Consider the following 6,248-nt stretch of genomic DNA (forward strand, 5'->3'; position numbering starts at 1 on the left):
GTATGATAATACCACTCTCCATGCATGGATCTCTGCCCTCCTTTGCGGAAGAGGACTTTGCAATTGCAGCCCTCCTTTGCCCAGACCTTCCAAAGTGTACTCTGTAGTTCTGGAGATGGGGAAGAGGTTGACCAAAGGGTGAGCCAAGGAAGGAGCTTGTAGCGCTGATGCAAAGTAGCCATAACGGACTGGGGAATGGGTCATTAATTTAAAATATTTCATTTATACCTCTCTTAGGGTATGTCTACACTACAGCGCTAATTTGAACTAACTTAGTTCGAATTAGTTAATTCGAACTGAGCTAATTCGAACTAGCACATCTAGAACTAAAAACTAGTTCGAATTAGCGTTTTGCTAATTCGAACTAGCGCGTCCACACTGATTGGACGCAGGGGTGCATTTAAGGGCAGCTGAAACCGGTTCTGGCAGGGCATCAGGTCAGTAATTGCTTTGTGTGTCTGCTGTCTGAGGCTATCTGAGGCTCGTGCTTAAAGGGACCCCCCTGGACAGCCGGTTCTCAGCTTTTCCGCTTGCTTGCCTACCTCGCCGAGGGACAGCAAAGCGTTTTTCTCTGCGCCCATCTGTGTTGGTGCTTCCCTTTGGAGACGCCGCCGCAGGTGGCAACATGGAGCCAGAACTCGCCCTGCACTTTCTGGTGCAGCTTATGGACTTGCTGCTGCAAGCCTGCCAGCAATGGCTGGGAGGCTGTCTGGTTCCACCTGGTGCACGTCAGCCCCCTGCCTCTCTGCCTGGCCACCTTGGGGGCCATGGTGCAGCTGCGGTGGCGCCCGGGCGCCGGCGTGCCCCGCCGCATCTGGCGTCTGGACACCAGCAGCGACTGGTGGGACCGCATCGTCCTGGAGCGCTGGGGGACTCAGAACTTCAGGATGAAGAGGGACACCTTCCTGGAGCTCTGCGAGTGGCTCGCCCCTGCTCTGCACAGAAGGGACACTCGCATGAGGCCCGCCATCCCCCTCCAGAAGTGTGTGGCCATCGCCCTCTGGAAGCTCTCCACGCCGGACAGCTACCGATCTGTCAGGAACCAGTTCGGCGTGGGGAGATCCACCGTCGGAGTGGTGCTCATGCAGGTATGGCACTCGCCGGCCACTGGGCTGGGGGCGAGGGGGACTGCAAGGAGGGGATGGGCCACCCCAGGGAAAACGGGGGGACAGGAGAGGGGGAGGAGGCAAAAGTGCCCCACAGCGGAGGGGCCGGTCTCTCCCGGCCATACTACACGCCGCCCGGGGGGGTTGCTCCCGGGAGTGGGGTGCGGGGCACTGCCAGGGCATGAGCACTCCCAGCCTCCCGGGCGCCCCACTGATTCGCGCTTTGCTGTGTCTCTCCGCAGGTGGTCAAGGCCATCAACCGGGTGCTGCTCTGCAGGGTGGTCCAGCTCGCCGACCCGGATGCCGTCATGCGGGGGTTCAGTGCACTCGGCTTCCCCAACTGCGGGGGGGCCATCGACAGGACGCACATCCCCATCCGTGCCCTGGAACACCAGGCCTCCCAGTATGTCAACCACAAGGGGTACTTCTGCGTCCTCCTGCAGGCCATGTGTGACCACCGGGGACAGTTCACGGACATTAATGTGGGCTGGTCCAGCAAGGCACACGACGCCAGGGTGTACCGGAACTCCTCTGTGTGCCAGAGGCTGCACGCCGGGATCTTCTTCCCCGACCACCACATAAGGGTCGGGGACGTGGACATGCCTGTGTGCCTGGTGGGGGATGCGGCCTATCCCCTACAGCCCTGGCTCATGAAGCCCTACATGGGGCACCTCGATCCCTCCTGCCAGGCCTTCAATGCGAGGCTGACCAGGGCCCGCATCGTGATTGAGGGGGCCTTCGGGTGACTGAAAGCCCGATTTAGGTGCCTCCTCACCCAACTCGACCTTGCCGAGCACAACATCCCTCCCGTGGTGGCAGCATGTTGTGCGCTACACAATTTGTGCAAGAGGAAGGGGGAGGCTTTCCTGCCAGCCTGGATGGCTGAGGCTGACTGCATGGCTGGCCAGACGCTCAGCCCCGCACTGCCGCTGTCCGGGAAGCCCAGCGGGGGGCCGTCCGGATCCGGGAAGCCCTGCGGGAGAGCTTCCATGTGGAGGAGGAGGACTGAACTCTCCCTGCATGCCCCACTGGGGCCACCTTCCACCCTCCCCCCCTTCCGCTTTCCCCTCCCTAACCTCCCTTCCTAATGTCAAATAAAGACACCTCTTTTGGCAAAAAAACCCTCTCTTTATTTTACATAACTGGGGTGGGGGGAGGGAGGAGTGAGGGTGGGAGAGGGAAACCTGGGAGGAGGGAGCTGGAAGGGGGTGGAAGGGGAGGAAGGGAAGGAAAGCTCAGGCTTGGGGGTCCGGCTGGCTCTCCCGTCTCGCAACACTGCGGGTGCGGGGGCCTCGGGAGGGGAATGAGTGTGGAGGGTGGGGCAGGAGGGACGGGGGGCGTGGAAGAAGCAGGAGAGGGAGCAAGGGCAGCAGAGGGAGCAGGGGCAGCAGGGGTGGGAGGAGGAGCGAGAGTTGGGGCAGCCGCAGGAGCCGGAGGAGGAGGCAGGAACTGGTCCACTAGGGTCTGGAAGTGGCCTCTGAGGGCACGGCCCTGCTCCTCCAGTGCATCCACACTCCGCTGGCGCAGCCGAAGGTCCTCCCGGACCCAGTGCTCCTGGTTGCGGAGCAGCAGCTCCATGAACCGGAGGTGCCGCTGCTGGTAGTCCTCCTCATTCCTGGCACACCTGCTGGCCCGGGCGTGGGTGGCTGTTGCAGGTGGGGTGGTGCGCCCTGCAGTCCCAGGTGCTGCGGCTGTGGTGAAACAAGAGCAGCGGTCAGTTCTCCCTGGGGACAAGGTGGGTGAAACCCAGCCCCCCTCTGCAAGGCCAAGGCCCCTGCGTGACACCCAGCTGCTGCTCCATGGTGGGCAAGGCCCAGGCGCACGGTCCCTGGGCTCCCTCTCCCCCCACTCTCCCGTACACATAAGGGGAGCATGATGGTACTCACATGTGGAGTCCTCCCTGGCCTCGGACGACACAGGAGATATGGTCTGTGGGGTTCCTTGGGGGTCCTGGGTCTTGGGCAGGCTCCCGGCTCTCGACATCCTCCGGCTCCTCCTCCTTGACCACCCGGGGGGCATGGATGGTGTGAGCCCCCAGGATGCGGTCCAGGACCTGAAAGTGGGGGCAGGCCTCCGGGTTGGCCCCTGGCAGGCAGGCTCAGGAGTAGGACTGCTGCAGGTCCTTTATTTTACAGCGGACCTGCTCCCGGGTCCGCTGGTGGCCTCTGGCGGCCAGGCTGTCAGCCATGCGGCCGTACACAGCTGCATTCCTGTGGCTAGTGCGGAGATCGTGGACATTGGAGGCTTCCCCACAAACCTCGATGAGGTCCACGATCTCCGCACTTGACCAAGCAGGCGCCCGCCTCTTGCGGCCCCGGGCAGGCTCCTGGGAGCCGCCAGGCTGGTCCCGGGAAGAGGCGGAGGGCTGGGTGGCATCAGGTGGCTGGCTCATGTTGTGCCAGATGCAGGGTCTGCTGGCTGGGTGCTGGCAGGCTTGCAACTGGCACAAATTGTGTAGCCAGCCCGTGACCCTTTAAGGGCTCCAGGGCTGGGAGGGGGGCAGACAAGTTTCCCTGGTGTTGGCCAGAGTGGCCACCAGGGCAAGCTGGGGAGGGCTAGCCTCCCACTAGTTCGAATTAAGTGGCTACACAGCCTTTAATTCGAACTAGCTAATTCAAACTAGGCGTCAGTCCTCGTAGAATGAGGTTTACCTAGTTCGAATTAAGCGCTCCACTAGTTCGAATTAAGTTCAAACTAGCGGAGCACTAGTGTAGCGCCTATCAAAGTTAATTCAAACTAACGTCTGTTAGTTTGAATTAACTTTGTAGTATAGACATACCCTTAGTTATTAATATCTTTTATTAACTATAATTTGAATTGTTGACCATACCCATTTTCTTACACCTTGCTAGCAGTAAGATAGAGCATGTCAGATATAAAGACTGAATCAAAATTGTAGAACTGAGTGGGTATAGCAATTATACACAGTGTGTCTGACTATACTTTGCACAGTCTCATATTAGGGATGATGTAGAGTGGTCAGCTGAGGGGGGCTAGACAGAAGATGATGGCTCAGCCTCTTCCTGCTCCTGCCTATCCCTTCTGACAGGACAGGGGGGAAGGTTGCAGTTCACCCTTGGGAGTTCACAGTGGGAAGAGTCCTCGTATGGAGTAGGTAAGGTGCAGGCAAAGTGCAGAAAGCTTGCCTAAAGGCTAATCAAAACCTTGCCTATCATCACTATAAGCCTGTATCCATGGTTATTTTTTCCATTGATTCATCTCACTTGGTTCATCTTTCTTCAATTAGTTTGGTTGTAAACCTAACACAGTAATTGGTTCTGTGTTCCCTAATTTTTCCATTTTTGTCATCCACATTTCTAGAGTAGGCATTTATTTTTGCAATCATAGCACTGACATACATTTATTACCTGCATAATTTAAAAAAAGAGTCTATTTAACTTCAATACATCCTTACATCTCCCTAAAATCATCATAAATAGGCTTTTGGGGGATACGTCATTTCTGCAGAACACTGTGGTAACTCCATAATTAACATCAAGTTAATATGAAGAAACAGACAGATTTGTTTCTTGGTTGTATCAAAACTCATCTAATACAAGGTTCCTAATTTTATAAAGTTTAACTATGAGCAGCCAACAAATGACAAAGATCAGTAAAACAAATCACATAATTTCAACACATGAAACCGATTAAAGTGTTTTTATGAGGCAATAATTGTAACTAGATCTTCTGGCCTGTGTATAGTCTCTATAGTTATCAAGTCTCAACATTAAATCAAGATCTCCTAAAATCAACAGACTCAAAGATTGTTTTACAAGGTTAAATAACAAGGGAATAATTTGTGCTAGAGCAAAATATGTTCCCAGCCAAGTATCTGTGACAGACTGCTAGAAAGTGCCATAATTCTCAGACACTAGAGTGTCATCAAAGGAGGAAATGAAAAGAAAAACAATCCCTCTAGTGAAGTGGAGAGTTTTTGGAAAGGCTTACTTGGATAATGCTGCTGCAGGGCAAAGAAAAAGAGCAAATGAATTGACACCTCTCTGCCTCAAGGGAGCAGGTGAAACAACTTACTGAGCACTTTACTAACCAGTTGAAGACTCACATGAACAGCAAAGGACATCTTTCACAAAGGGATGCAGCTATAGTGATACAAAAAGCATCTCTCACAAAACGTAACTCTATCTCCCATATGTCACTATAATTGATGAAACTTTTGGTCTTGAGACTTCATGGTTTTTAACATTTTGGATAGTTCCAACACTCAGCCATTCTGACTGTGATCCTTTTACTCAGTGATGGGGTATAGATTTGTGTCACTTCTTTGGGCTACAAGGCACCACTTTTCAACTATTAATCACAGACAGAGGCTAGGAATCCCAGAATTTTCATTAAGATATAGGTGAGAGGTTCATAATTCAACATAGTTACCACTCTGTTTGTAGCACTGCCTGCCTTCAGGGATTTCATTTCTCCTCCTTAAATATGATCTTATTTTAAACCTGTGAAATTTATCAGATAATCTTATTCCTAAGGCCAGTAGATCTTAGATTTAGCTGCAAGAACAATGAATTAGTTATAATATAAAATGACTCTATAGTAGGCATTAGGGACAACAGTGCCTGTAGCAACAAACATATTGAACCTTGCATAAAAATGCCTATCCACTGAAATTAGTATTGTTAATGCTTTAGTAAATAACATTCTCATTTCTAAATGTTAAGAGTTTAATCTTTGTTCAAGAAAACCAGGACAAAAATGTTTCATTAAAATGTTTGGATGTAATCTATTTTTTTAAATAATATTCTTGATGTTTACCAAAGACTTTCATATAAATGACTCTGTACTTAAACTTTCATATACATGACTGTTTATACATATAAACAGAATCATTAAGTGAAAATGTGTATGTGTATAAACACAAACACACACACAATGGCTGACCATTGCCTGACAACAAGAAGCAGAGACACGCTGACTGACCTAGGACTCTCAAGCTTTTGTTGTTTTTCTTCTTTCTTGTCCCCATATGCAGATGTCAGAGCTTGATATTCAGGTTCTGTAACCAGAGAACAGTGGGAAGCTAGGTGTAATCAACCACCCTCCAGATGCCAGGTTGGGCACATGAGATATTAACTGCAACACTACCCTATGGTCACAGCATGGAGAGAAAATCAGGCC

This window comes from Pelodiscus sinensis, chromosome 8 (genome assembly GCF_052426305.1).
Source record: "Pelodiscus sinensis isolate ZL-2025 chromosome 8, ASM5242630v1, whole genome shotgun sequence".
NCBI classification, from domain to species: Eukaryota; Metazoa; Chordata; order Testudines; family Trionychidae; genus Pelodiscus; species Pelodiscus sinensis.